Genomic DNA, 15,089 nt, shown 5'->3' on the forward strand with positions numbered 1-15,089 from the left:
CCTACGGGGGTTCTGGGCAGGTTCACTAAGCACCTTTCGCTCCTGGAGAAGGGACACCTCTCAAGAGGCCGCCTTGCTAGCTGCAGAAAGCTGGGACTTCTCAGACAGGAGTCAGGGACGCAGAGCATGGAACAACATTTATTAAGCAACTATTAGGTACTAGGCTTTGTGCTAAGCATTTTGCATTTTTAATTTCACTTGAGACCATATAGATTAATAATCCTCATAATAGCTAATCATTCTTGGGTGCCTATCAAAGTACCAGATTTCCATTTACTGAATGCTCACAAGCCCCCTGTCTAGGGGGTGAGGGGAGCTACTGTCTCACCTGTAATTTTTTTTGCTTTGCCTTGTGTCACTTAGCCAGGAAATGTGCCAGTCGGGATTTGAACATAGACTCTCTGACCCCACATCCCCTGCTCTTAACCGTTGATTTTCCCAACACACGTTCTGAATGTAGGTTTTGTGAGGCTCCCCCTGGGAGCCTTCAAAATGGTCCCTCAGCTCTGAATGATCCAGTTTGTCCCAGACCTCTTGCTTTCCTTGTCTGCCCTGGCTCCATGGGGTCTTGAAGCTTGGAGTCTCAAAGGCGCCCTGTCCCGGGAGAGTGGCCGTCCCTTTGCCTGCTCTGGGTTTGTTGTGACGTGCAGGGCGGCAGCCCCAGGCCATGGAGGTTGCCCGAGACAATCCCCCCTTTCTGAGGGTGCATCTCAGGCTGCAGCCGGTGCACACAATACCCTCTGTCTCCAGCAGGGCAGAAAGGCACATTATTGCGGTTGGGTGACTGGGGCTCTGCTGGAGTGATGTCTGTGGTCTGCACGTCCCCCACCCTGTGCCTCCCCACTCCAGCGGGTCACCCGAGCCTGGGTGGGGAGAGGGTGAGGGGAGCTCAGGGCCTGAGAGTTCCTTCCTCTTGAGGCTCCTGCCTTGCCTCCATGTCAGATATGTCCCCTCCTCCTCCGTCGCCTCCTGTGGGCCCTTCCCCGGACCCACGTCTCACACTTCCGAGTCTTCGAGTGCTCAAAGTTAGATTTTTCTGGAAAGCACACGACACCGTGCCTGGTACAATAGGCTCTCCCCAAATATGACTTTCTCTACTGTTTTCCTTTTCTGGCTTCTCATGTTTGGACTTTCTGTGCAGGTTGGAGAAAATTTTGTCATCAGGAATTTTGACAGAGACCCTGAAAAACAAGTGTGTTCTTAATTGCAATAATAGCCCTGGCAGGTGCCAAGCACTGGGCCAAACCCGAACCTTATGACAGCTCTAGGAGGGCTGTGCTCCTGCCAGGCCCATGTTAAGTATAAGAAATGAAGGCTCAGAGGACTCGACTGTCTTTTTTTTTTTTTTTTTTAATGTTTACTTATTTTTGAGAGAGAGACAGAGCATGAGTGGGGGAGGGGCAGAGAGAGGGAGAGACGCAGAATCTGAAGCGGGCTCCAGGCTCTGAGCTGTCAGCACAGAGCCTGACGTGGGGCTCAAACTCATGAACCTCGAGATCCTGACCTGAGATGAAGTCAACTGCTTAACCTACTGAACCACCTAGGTGCCCCTCAGTTGTCTTGACCAAAGGGGCAAAACTAATAAATGCCACAGCTGGAAGTCAAACTCGGGTCTCAGGTTAAGTACACGTGCTTGGTCATCGTGTTCCAGTGGCCGTCTTAGTTTCCCAGGCCTGCCGTAACAGAGCACCCAAAACTGGGTGGCCCAGAACAACAGACATTTATTGTCTCCTGCTTCTGGAGGCTAGGAGTCTGAGATCAAGATGTTGATAGGGTTGGTTTCTTTTGAGGGCTGTGAGGGAGAGTCTGTTCCATGCCTCTTGCCTAGTTTCTGGTAGTTTGCTGGCAATCTTTAGGGCTCCTTGGCTTGTAGATGCATCATCCTGTCTCTGCCAGATCTTCACGTGGTGTCCTCCTGTGCGCGTGTCGGTGTCTGTAACCAAATTTCCCCGTTGTTAGCATACCAATTGTGTTGGATTACGTCTGCCAAGATCTTATTTCCAAATAAAGTCACATTGACAGGTACTGAGGGTTAGGACTTCAACATCTTTGGGGGGACAAAATTCAGCCCATAACAGTGCCCTTCCCTGGAGACCCAGGCTTTTTTAAGACCATCAAGAGGAGGTGATGTTTCCCTCAGCTCCAGGGGCAAGAAAATCTCTCGTCAGGACCCCTTTCACTTGCTCACATAGTGTATACACACACACATACACACACACACACAGTGGCAGCAATGGTCAGGATAGAGGCTGGACTGCCACATCAACATCTGGACCCAATGCAGTCAGTCTGGCACATCTGGCCAAGCCGAGGCATGGAGGGTGCCAGGTGCTCCAGCGGGATGGGGAGGAAGCAGCCAGCAGTGCAATCACTCAGCCCTCAGGGCACTGCAGTTTGCACACAGCCACACCAAACCTGTTCTTAGAACATCCCCCTTTCCCTCCAGTCCCTCCACCCTTCCCAGACTCATCCCCCTCTCCCCTCTCCCCCCCTCCCCCCCTCCCCGGCCTCATGCCCTCCCTGCAGTCTGACCAGGGTGGAGGCAGGGGGCCTGTCTGTCTCTGCAGCTCTAGCTTTGGGCGCGGGAGTGACAACTTACGGGGCATGGAGGACAGAGGGAAGCAGCTTGCCAGCTGCGACGTGCATGGACTCTCTCAGCTGTACCTCCAGCTGCACCCAAGTTATCCCACCCGCTTAGTGACTGTCCCTGCTGGGTCTCACCCGGTTAGGTGGGCCCAGATGGAATGTTGGGGTAGGGATGTTGCTTCCTGGGTCCCTGGCTTGAGGAGTGCAGTGGAGACTTGCAGCCCCCCGGGGCTTGGTAGCTCCTGTAGCCATCTGGCCGGCTGCCCTGGGGCCTTCTCTCCCAGCCTCTCCCCTCAGCTCCACCCAGACTGGCCCAGCCCCTGCCCTGCCTTCCCCTCCCGCTCCCCACAGACGCTCCCATTCAACGGTCCCCTCAGCTTTCCGCCCGCCTCAGTGACTGGTTTCCCCCCCATCACGCCTCCCGGGCCTCCGTACAATCACTCACACACATGTGGCTTTACACGGTCGCACGTACACACATTCACATACAACCACACGCTCTTTATACACTCATAACTGTTCACACAGTCACACTCACACACAACCACACGCTTTCCACAGTCACTCACACACATGTTCACACGTTCACACACACACTTTACAAGTCACACACAGTCACATGCTCACACACTCACACAAGGCTTGCACGCTCACATATGTGCACACATTCACACATGCCCACATACACCCATAATAGTCTCTTACACACACACACACACACACACACACACACACACAGCCTCATACAAGCTCCCAGAACCTCCCTGTTTAGGACTCTGCTGTGCCTAAGCAGGGCTTTCCTTGAGTCAGCTCTTTAGTGGGCTTACAAATGGCCCCCCTGGGATAAAGCACCCATTGCTGGGAGAAGGAAAACTAGACAGGAAGCAGTTGGGCCCCGAGACGGAAGCACAGGGGCTCGAAGCCGGCCTGAATTTCCTGTTAAATCCCAGCTCCCCTATTTTATGTCTGTGGGAACTGAGGTATGTGCTTTATTTCTCCAAGTCTCAACTGTCTCATTTGGAAAATGGGGATTATGTTATGTGTTTCACGGAGTTGTGCTAAAACTACAAAATGGATTTGAAAGATATAGCCTGACATACAAGAGGCATTTGTTATTATTTATTCAAAAATGTACTTGTAGGGGTGCCTGGGTGGCTCACTCGGTTAAGGGTTCAAGTCTTGGTTTCGGCTCAGGTCATGATCTCGCCGTTCATGGGTTCAAGCCCTGAGTCCAGCTCTGCACGGTGCGGAGCCTGCTTGGGATTCCCCCCCGGCCCTCTCTCTCTGGCCCTCCCCAACTTGTACTCTCTTTCTCTCTCTCAAATAAATAAATAACATAAATAATTTAAAAAATAAAAGTGTAATTGTATTTACATTTACAAATAAGTTACAGTTACATGATTTAAAATTCAAAAGGCAGAGAAGGGTACGCAGTGATGTTTCCCTTCTACCGGGTCCCCAAACCGCCCCCCCCCACACCGCCTTCTTTCCCACAACCGATGTTACCAGGTTCTTATGTTTCTTTCCAGAAACATTTTTATATAATGAGTAACCGTGCATGCACATATTATTTTTTCTTCCACAAACACTGTTCTGAGTCTTACTTCCCTCAGTTTTGACAATATATCTTGGAGAGTGTTTCATATCAGTACATAAAGGGCTTCCTCTCTGTTTTATGGCTGCATCAGATTCCACCATATGGAAGTACCACCGTCTACTAACTACATCTCAATGGATGGGACATTTAGGTTGTTTCCAGCCTTTTGCTATTTCAAACAAAGCTGCAGTGAAAAATCTTGTATAGACATCATTTCCCACAGGTCTGAGGGATATCCATTAGTACTGTAAATACTGTTGGGGCACCTGGGTGGCTCGGTCGGTTGAGGGTCCGGCTTCAACTCCTGGCCTGTGAGTTCAAGCCCCACGTCAGGCTCTGTGCTGACAGCTCGGAGCCTGGAGCCTGTTTTGGATTCTGTGTCTCCCTCTCTCTCTCTCCCTCTCTCTCTCTCTCTCTCTCTCTCTCTCTCTGCCCTTCCCCAATTGTGCTCTGTCTCTGTCTCTCTCTCTCTCTCTCTCAAAAATAAATAAATAAATAAATAAATAAATAAATAAACAAACATTAAAAATTTTTTTTTAAATTTTTTTTAAATTTTTATTTTTGAGACAGAGAGAGACAGAGCATGAACAGGGGAGGGGCAGAGAGAGAGGGAGACACAGAATCTGAAACAGGCTCCAGGCTCCGAGCTGTCAGCACAGAGCCCGACACGGGGCTCGAACTCACGGATGGTGAGATCATGACCTGAGCCGAAGTCGGACACTCAACCGACCAAGCCACCCAGGCGCCCCTAAATTTTTTTTTTTAAAAGAATATTGTGAATACTGCCAAATGGACACCAAAAAGCCACTTTTCCTGGCAGGTGGGTCACTCCTTCTCTTAATAGGGAACCTTGGGCTGCAAGAAGTCTGATACACTATGCTACATGCACGCCATAAAGCAACCCAGAAGACCCTTGCACTGGCCAAAGAGGCAATCCTTTCCTTTTAATTCTTAACGTTTCAAATGGATTCAACCCACATGTAACGAGCTAACACTGCCCGGATGCACAAGGACAGTGAAAAATAAGTTCTAGATCTGCTGGGGAGAAGGGCATTTGCAAACCAAAGAGCATAGGGCTCATGCTCCATTCCGTCAGCACACGTTGGCTGGACACACACACAACCCGCTGAGTACTGTGCTGGGGATAAGACATGTGGAGACAAGACGGGGCAGGCCCTGCCCTCAGGGAGCTTGCAGCATGTGGTGGAGTCAGACACGAAGCAAATCGTTCTTGCGCCAGCTAGGACGGAAAAAACGGGGAGTGGAGAGAGCGTTCCTCGGTTTAGGCCAACCCCAGAATTTTGAGACAGGCAGGGCGCCCCCCCCCTTGACTTCTTTTCCAACGCCCCTTCAGGTTTTCCCTGGAGCCACCCGGGAGCCTCAGCCTTCTTCCCCTGGTTATCTTTCTATCTGTCCCCTCCTTTCCCTCACTGGCTCGGGGCAGGTGGAGGCCCGGGCCTGGGTTGGGAGGTGGAACAGCTGGAGCCACGGTGGTACCTCAGGTTCCTCCACTGCTACCTGACACCAGCCTCCCAGGCCTGGGAGAGCTGCTTGGGTCACCGGTGAGAGTGGGAGCTATAACGTGAGGGGAGCTCAGCCGTCACCCACTCCAGTTTCTAGGGAGGGCGGGCTCAGGCCACAGCATCTGCTCGGGGCCGCGCTTATCAGAGCCAACTCGGGCTCGCCCTTCCGGACACACAGGAAAGCGGCTATCTGATAAGACTGGATGGCACCTAGCTGTCAGCCACTTAGTGTGGCAGCCCTCCCAGAAATATTTGCATATTAGATGACACCACGTTGAGGGCTTTGCTTAATGCAAAGGAGCGAATTGCTAATTATAGAGGTCGTGCAGGCTGGCTGGTGGGAAGATTTTATTTGGGTGGATCACAGGGGACCTTCCCATTTTGGCAACAGTTTAGTTCCTTTAGCATGGTGGACTCCATGATCTCTGCCCTTATTTGATTGTTGTTTTAACTGTGAGGAATCCGCAAAAAATGACACATTTGCTCAAGTGTGGGAACCCATCATGTTCCGCGCCCTCCTATGCACCAAACACCCAACCAGCTGTCCTCCGTGCCTTTCGAAGGTCCTCTCCATTGTGACAGCGGACCCACGGGGTGCGTAATGTAGCGTTGCCACACTGAGATAACCATACCCACAGAGTCACAATTATGTAAGCGTGGTGGGTTAGTTTTCAACTTCTGGAATCAATCGACTGTGAAAGAGAAAGATGGAATTAAATGCTATCAACCGCAACAATATAAATGTAGAAATACAGCTGGCAGAAGTTGGGGGCCGAAGGGGACATCTTTGTGGAAAGCCAGGTGATGAACGCATTTCACTGAGCAAGGAGACTGCGGAACATGGACCCAACCAAAAACCAAGCGAGCTTTAAGCACGCTGTTTAAAGTTACAACGATAGGGGTGCCTGGGTGGCTCCATTGGTTGAGCGTCTGACCCTTGATTTCGGCTTAAAAACACGTGACTAAATTTACTTATCTTAACTAAATTTACTAAATCTTAACTACTGTTAATGTACCATCCAGCAGTGTTAACCATATTCACATTTGTGAATCGGTTAGATTTGTGCAACAAATCCCTAGAGCTTTTTCGTCTTGCAGGACTAACTCTATAATCATCGAACAACTCCTTATTTCTCCTGCCCCACAGCCCCTGGCAACCACCATGCTACTTTCTGTATCTATGAATTTCACTTAACTTTAGATACCGCATGTAAATGGAAGCATGCAATATTTGTCTCATTTCACTTGGCATAATGTCTTCAAGGTCCATCCACATTGTATCGTGTAACACGATTTCCTTCTTCTTTAGAGGTTGAATAATACTCCATTGTGTATATAGACCACATTTTCTTTTCTTTCTTTCTTTCTTTTTTTTTTTGTTTTTAGACCACATTTTCTTTATCCATTTTTCTATGCATGAACATTTGAGTTGTTTCCACCTCTTGGGTATTGCAAATAATGTTGCAATGAATATGCATGCAAGCTTAATTTATATTTTAAAAAAGGACACCCCAAATAGATGCAGAAACTATGGCCAGAAAAGGCCCAGAATTTGTTTCAAGTCCCTCCTGGGCCAGAGCAAGCCCAGGGCTTCCTGCCTTCACCCTCCTGACAGCTGGGGAGTTGGTCAAGGTCTGACTTCTGGGGATGGTCTGTAAGCTGGAGGAAGCATGAAGCGGAGTCATGGAATAGCATGGAAAGTGCACAGAAAGGAGCCAACTTGGCATAAGCCTGGCATGTAGTCCACTTTGCCATCCATCCACCTCTGCTGGTGCTCCTGCAGCCCTGCCTGAATCTACCCAGTGCCCTGGCCTGGCTTCTGGTAGCTGGGCAAAGCTGTGATCTGAGTTCAGTGGGAAGACAAGTCTCCACCTGATTAACTGTCTGCCTTTCCCACCAGCTCATTTTCTCCTTTTGGTCTTGGGCCTGTGCCTTGCTGTTAATTTGCAGGGCTCATTTAGGTCTCTTCTGGGTTATCAGGACTCTTTCACCTAGTCCCTGACTGTCCTGCCAGCCCAGATCCCTTTCTAGGCTGGAGGCTGTGGGTGGGGCCATGTCACTGCTGGCTAGCTTGGATGGTTTCCTACTGTGTTAGGTGACAGATTGTTCTTGGACAGGAAATTATTTAAGTTCAGCTTTTCCTCTGATGATCTGCAAAGCATGCAGTCAACACATGTGGAACTGAAAACCCTTAGGGACCTGACCATTAATGGGGTCCTCAGGCATAGCATGAGATACTTTCCATAGTGGGGGAAGAGTCGTGGGATATGGGGTCTCCCATATCATGGGGGGAGGGTGTTCCCTATGGGTCTATTGCGAGGTGTGGAAGTTACTTCCTTCCTCACTGGATTGTGGCTTTGGAGCCACCTGGTAGCCTCAGATGACCTTTTAGGAGGTTCTTTTCAGAGGCAGTGGCTCTCAGGGGGAGAGGCTAGGTGACAGTTGCCAGAGTTCAGGCAACTGATGTCTGTGTCTAGGAAGGAGGCTGACACCAGGGGTCTTCCTCATTTCCCAATTCTGCGCCATCTGCCTTTCCTGACGTAGATCGTTCACTGGGATGTTCCATTCCAAGTTATCCTGCCTTTTTCCCTTCCAAGCCCTGGAGGTGCATGGAGGAAGGATGTTCTCTAAGACTTAGTATCTAGTCCATAGCCACTAGCCAGAGGTGGCCATCGAAATGTAAACTCATTTCAATTAAATAAAATCAAAAATTCAATTTCTCAGTTGCACTAGCCACACCGTAAGTGCTCAGTAGCCTTATGTGGCTCCCATAACGGGAATTGCAGATACAGAATACTTCCGTGAATACAGAAAGGTCTTTTGGACAGCACTGCCCTAGGTCTCCTCTCGCTTTCTTCCTCTATGATTCTGATCCGAAGTGACTGGTAGCTGCTGCTCCCTTATCCTGGGGCCTCCAGAGCATGCTGCCTACTGAGAATTCAAAAGCAGAGAATGAGCAGTGTAGAAATGCCTTCAATTCCCACCCAATATTGAGTCCAGGGCAGCCTTAGGCTCTGAGATTTTGCTCTTCCTGAGTATGACACCTACTGTGTCCTTGCTCTACAGTCCTACAGTCCTGAAGCTGCCACCCAAGCCCTTTAAGTGAGTTCTGGCCTGCAGCAAGGATTCTGTTCTGCTCATCACCAAATCCATTTCTTGAATTTTCCATGGTATAAAGGCATACCAGCGTAACCCAGTCTTCTGAGCTAGACCCCGCTCCTGAAACACCTACATCCCTTTGGATGTTTATCCAGTTACTAACCCTGCTGCAGTGTCCTGTGATAGATACCTGTTGTCCCTACACAAGCCTTCCTAGCAATTAACCATTTGTTTTCCTATGAAAAGAGTCTAGCTATTAGGGATGGGAAGAAGTGGGGATATGTCTCTACCTGTGAAGTCCATAACAGGGAACGGGGTTTTCCAGAACAATGTAGCACAGCCTTGCCTTCTCCCCCATACTGTCCTTTAAGCCTTTTGGGGGCACCCCAAACAGTACAGGTATTCCCCACAGGACAGCCAACTTTGGGACTCTGTCAGTGAACCTCTTTTACCTCGTTTGTCAGGGATCCAAACAAGGGGGTATGAAGAGGGAATAGGAGGGAAACTTCTACTCTTTCCACTGGGGTTGATAACCTCAGAGAATGTGAATCTCAGGCCCTGGACAGCCATTTCCCTGCCTTGCCATGAGAGCCAGCCTATAAAGTGGTTCTTAGTAGAGTAGAAAAAGGGAGAGAAAACAGAGCCATAAAATAATATCAGAGCCCCTAGAGGCAGCTGTGCCCTAACGATCTTGCAAGCTAACGTACTTCCATCCCTGGATTTTCTAGTTCTAAGAGACAAAGCCCCTTCTACTTAAGTTAGTGTTGAGTCTCTGTCACTTGCAACCAAAAGAATTCTTACTACTACAGAGTCATTAGGTCTGAATATCTGGGAGGAAGAAGTCTCTGCCTGATGATCAAGTTCAGGTCTTGGCCAAGACACCTGAAAAGAATGACCAGACTGCAATACCAGTGCACCCGAGATGGCTCACCCGAGATGTGCCAGCGTCACACACAGACCAATCCTGACCATAGGTTCGCCTTCCCAGCACTGTCTTCTGCTCCTCATATTTCCTCTCCTCTTCAGCCCCCCCCGAAATCCTCTCTGTCTCTCAAGACTCTAGTTAGAGGCCTCCTCCTCCAAGAAGTCTTTCCTCATTACTCTAGCCTCTAGCATGCATAAGTTCTCTGCTCTCTGGCTTTTAGTGCCGTGTAGAATTACCAAAAAAATAGCGAACTTATACCGTGTCTGCTTCCATTGTCTACAATGGCATTTTAAAGATCTTACTGTTGGGGCGCCTGGGTGGCGCAGTCGGTTAAGCGTCCGACTTCAGTCAGGTCACGATCTCGCGGTCCGTGAGTTCGAGCCCCGCGTCAGGCTCTGGGCAGATGGCTCAGAGCCTGGAGCCTGTTTCCGATTCTGTGTCTCCCTCTCTCTCTGCCCCTCCCCCGTTCATGCTCTGTCTCTCTCTGTCCCAAAAAAAAAAAAAAAAAAAAAAAAAAAAAAAAAAAAAGATGTTACTGTTAAACGTCTGCAGTTTATCCCCTCTCCCACCTGGTTGAGGTCAGAGATGGGGTCTGATGCTTTTATGTCCTTGACAGGAGCCAACATAATGCCTGGCACATTAACAGAACCGCCATGAATGTGGATTAGAAACTTGTGGGAACAAGTGTGGGAGCTATAGGAGTCAGGTCTGTGTGCAGCTCTTCTCAGTGGGAAATAAACATCCACTCGTGTGCCGGGGGGTCGGGGCTGCACCCCCCCTAGTAAGTTCTGCGGTCTCCTCACATCAGGGAGGGAGGATGGAGGGAAAGGAGGAGGAAGTGAGAATGTAGATCTTTGCTTAATGGCTGAGACCTCCCAGGGAAGGGTCCCTAGGACATATGGGTTAGTGGAGACTAGAAGTGACTCTGTGCCTCAGACTTCTCTCAGCTTCTCTCTCCCGGGGGAGGAGAGCAGACCCAGAGGGTGGGTGCAGGTGAGGAAGGGCACAGGGGGAATTGAGTCCTCTCTGGAAATGCCTTCAGAATTGGCTCAGGGGCCACATGGAAGAAACTGGTGTCCTCACCCCACTGTCATTCCTCATTCTGTCATAGCTCCATTTTAATGCAGCTAGAGATTACATTTTTCCACCAGACTTGAGTTTGAATGGCATTTGGCTATTTCCCAAACATCCTACCCCAACATTTGAGGCCCAGTATTTGCCAATACTGAAGCCATTAAAGTAATTTAAAGGCTTTTTGAGTGATGAGATGATCTTCAACATAAGCACATATCCTTATTCTTTAAAAGCCAACACTATTTGAATATGTCTCTTCTGGGTCATTTGTAAAAAGGGAGAGAATCTCTTTCCTCTGTTCAGCTGTGGTAATAGTCCCATCTAAGAACACAGAAGATACCACACAGTTAGGCCCTCGACTATTCTCTAATTGTTTTCTGGCTCTTCTCTTTAAAAAAGATTTTTTAAAAATGTTTGTTTATTTTTGAGAGACAGAGACAGAGACAGAGCATGAGTAGGGGAGGGGCAGAGAGAGAGGGAGACACAGAATCTGAAGCAGACTCTAGGCTCTGAGCTGTCAGCACAGAGCCTGACATGGGGCTCAAACTCACGAGCCATGAGATCATGACCTGAGTTGAAGTGAGATGCTTACCCAACTGAGCCACTCAGGTGGCCCTGAGAACCAGGAGTGCTGTGGTCAGGAGAAGATCAGTGTCCCAACTCACACATTCAGGCAGAGAGCAAATTCAACCTTTCTTCATTTCTGTGTTCTGTGCAAGCCCTCAATGAATTGAAGGATGCCCACCTAATCCACAATCCACTTTACTCAGTTGACCCATTCAAATGCTACTCTCTTCTGGAAACACTCTCATCATAGACACACCCAGAAATAATGTTTAACCAGATGTCTGGGCATCATATGATCCAGTCAAGTTGACCTATAACCTTAACTATCACACACCCTAACACTTATTAAACATATCCCGGGCAGGTGCTAAGTTCTTTACTGGTTTTATTTCATTCTTAGAGATATATATGAAAATTGCATAAAGAAAAAATACTTACGTTAGGTGACTTCTAGGGTCTCTTTCTTTTTCTTTTTTAAAATTTTATTTTAGAGAGAGATTGAGAGAGAGAGTGCATGAGTGGAGGAAAGGGGGAGAGGGGCAGAGGAAGAAAGAGAGAGAATCCCAAGCAGGCTCCATGTTGAGCATGGAAGCTGACATGGGACTTGATCCCATAACCCTGGGATCATGACCTGAGCTGAAATCAAGAGTCAGAGGCTCAACCGACTGAGTCACGCAGGCCCATAGGGTCTCTTCCAGTTGTAAGATTCTTTGACTTGAAATGGCATTAGGGAAACTAGGATGCTGAGGTGGGGCTTGGGAACCTAACACTTAGAAGCAAAAATACAAATAACATTATAAACTACCTCTTTCTGTGGACTAGGAACCATGTGTTCCTTACAAATGTTTTCTCACTTATTCCTGGAAAACACCCTATGAGATACGTATTACTACTCACCCCATTTTCAGATGAGGAAACTGAGACAATGAGAGATTAAATGGCTTGACCAAACAGCAGTATTCAGGTATGTTGACTCCAAAACATGTGCTCTTAACCACCATGCTTCCAGAGAGACTGCAAAACCCTCCTTATCTGGTCTGGATGCCCGAGAATGTGCCTTTCCATGAGGTCACAGGGATGTAGGTGAGCTGGGGGAGGGAGCCGGCAGGAGTGTTGTCATAGGAACAGCAAATTCCACTGTGAGGACTGGTAGCATGCAGGCAGCTGGGCTGAGGAAGGTTCTGGAAATAATTCTGCAGGAGTCTCTGAGCCCAGGAGGAAGCCGACTCTCTACTCCCTCCAGCAGGACTTGGTAAACCGCAGCTTTGCTTCCTGTCTCTCCAGGGGCAGGCAGGACAGGGTGTTCTCTGAGTTCTATTCCTGGGGGATAGGCGGCAGAGCCATGATTAGGACTACAGAGTCTGTGCTTGCCAGGTCCTGCCTTACCTTTCAGAGCCAGCTAGCTTGAGAGGTCACCAGTATTTAGAGACTTTTGCTCCCCCCCCCCCCCCATCATCTTATGACCTTGAACACATTCCTCCTTTTCTCCCAATCACTGGATATACCAGCCCCTGGAACAGGTCTGTAACTTACTTGTGAGCCTAGCAGGCTTTCCAGTCAGTTGCGAGGCAATTCACAGCAGTTTGGTTCAGAAGAGCAGGGAGGGGACGTTTCTTTCCTTGGGTTTAATTTACTCAAGTTGCTCCCATCTGTTGGAGTCTGATTGCTCCTTGGGAGCCAGGTAAGGTATTTTGGTTGTACAAGTTTCGGCTCCAGAGGGGCCTGGGAACATGTCCTGGGTCTGCTGCTAAGAGCTACATAACCTGGGGCATGTGACTTGACCTGACGCTTGATGTTCTCACCTGTAAAATGGGAGAGAACTATTGCCTCAAAGGATGGTTGGGAGGAAGGAATGAGAATACTCACGGAGCACTTGGCACTGCTCCTGGCACAATACTAACCCCCTAATCTTCCTAGCAGGCTGAGGACAACCACAGGCCTCAGATAAGTGTATTTGGATTATGGAGTCAGGGGGTAGGAAGCCAGATTTTTCTCCCTAGTCAATCAAGCTTGGAGGTGAAGAGGAAAGAGAGCTAGTCGCTGAATGATCCAGTTTGGGATTCCTTAGGATGACAGAATCCAAGGTTTTCGGGACTGGAAGAAGCCCTGACAACCCTCTCGGGCTGAGAAGAGTGCAGTCATGTAGCAGCAGGGTGAAGAGGACAGTGAGCCAGGGTGGTCTCCACAAAGCACCGCCTGTGAAGGTAGGCGAGGTTTCCATGGGGGGGTGGGGGGGGGCTGGCAGCCACGAATAAGATAGGACTGTGTGGGCTCTGTGAGCCTGGTCACTGTTCGTGCGGAGGAACGATTATTCCTTCCACCCCTGGATCAGTTCCTCATTTCTCCTGGGGGAGATGCTGGTGACTTAGAAAAATAGAGGGGACTGGGTCCCAGTTGCCCTAATCTGGTTATAACCAACCCATGCTTCCTGCAGGGGCTGGCACAGAAGCCAAAGAAAGAGTATGCTGACCTGGGCCCCACTGGTTTCTTGGAACAACTGCTCTGTACTCTTTGGGCAAGATGGAGAAGCCAGGGCTGAGTCTACCGACAGGTCCCTGTCTAGAAGGAAAACATCAACAACCAAAATTACAGTTAGGAAGAACTGCTTCCATCTGCAAGTAACTGGGCAATTACCTCCTAATTAAGCTCTCATTAATTTGTTTTCCGAGCATTACAGTATCGTACTTCGTAGGTGCACCCCGCCCCACTTGTCACCGAGGTGTTGAGGATGAAGCATTTCACATGAATCAAGGTGGAATTCTTTCATCTGATTACATGTCATAGCCTGATTTGTTCCAACATCGTGAGGTCTTAAGAGTCATACCTTTTTATCTTTGGAGCATTGGCTTTGCAGGGTTTCTTCTATTTCAAGTCCTGGGTTTGGGGAAGGAGGGGAGGAAGAGGAAGGGCCAGGAGGGGAAAAGACAACAGGTAGAATTCAGATCACTTTTCCCACATGTGGTCTATACATCTGAGTCACTTGCTATTGAAATGCAGATTCCTAGGGGTGGCTTCAGTCCTGCATCAGAAAGTTCCCAGATGATTCTTATGAATGCCCAGGTCTGAAAATCTCAGCTAGAAGCAGACAGTCCTATGGTATATTAACACAGATAAAGAAGTACACAGACAACTCACAACACCATTTCAGCTAATAGTTTCTGAACGCACCCCAGAAAATCTTTCACTTTAGCATTAAGCTGGGGAAAGCTTGACTGTTCCATGTTTATACCTCATCCATCTTACAGGTGATGGTGCAAATAGAAAAACATCTGGCACAAAGGCGGAAAATCCAAGAAGGGACAGTGTGTAAATCAACCCCTAGACCCTTAAAGGCTGATATCTTAGTGCCAGCTCTCTGGTCTCAGGTGTCGTAAATGCTGACTTACAGCTCCTTTATCTGCCGATAACGAAGGTGAACATAAGTGGATCTCCAGAAATGGTTCGCAAGCAGCTCCCAGGTTCTTGAAAAACCACAAGTGATTGGCAAATGTTTCTGTTGCAGACACAAACTCAAACAAACAGCTCATTTCCTTCAAGAGCTCTTCACAGCAGTGGCTGGGAGCCTGAAGGTAGGGGCGGGGGGGGGGGGGGGGGGGGAAGGAAGTCTTCCTCTCCCTTCCCCCACACCTTCTTCCCCTTTCTGATGTCAGATTTTTTTCTGACAATACGGGGTTTAGACTTGGGGAAAGAAGCAATTAATAAAGAACTTCAGGACAGG

At 48.8% G+C, this 15,089-nt stretch overlaps 1 long non-coding RNA gene across 3 annotated transcripts; it reads right to left on the minus strand.

Annotated features, from left to right (window-relative positions):
• Positions 1-1,347: 1,347 nt before the first annotated feature.
• LOC132669985 (uncharacterized) lies at positions 1,348-14,907 on the minus strand. Of its 3 annotated transcripts, XR_009606334.3 has the most exons (5): positions 14,758-14,907; positions 14,196-14,245; positions 12,905-13,930; positions 12,269-12,691; positions 1,348-1,933 (listed from the first exon to the last, which is right to left on the minus strand). It is a non-coding gene; the product is annotated as an uncharacterized LOC132669985 (long non-coding RNA). The 3 variants fall into 3 exon arrangements; XR_009606333.3 differs by having other exon boundaries at positions 12,905-14,245; XR_009606335.3 differs by lacking the exon at positions 1,348-1,933 and adding an exon at positions 4,785-6,398 and having other exon boundaries at positions 12,905-14,245.
• Between the last annotated feature and the right edge of the window lie 182 nt (positions 14,908-15,089).

Source organism: Panthera onca, chromosome B3, assembly GCF_046562875.1.
Source record: "Panthera onca isolate mPanOnc1 chromosome B3, mPanOnc1 haplotype 2, whole genome shotgun sequence".
NCBI classification, from domain to species: domain Eukaryota; kingdom Metazoa; phylum Chordata; class Mammalia; order Carnivora; family Felidae; genus Panthera; species Panthera onca.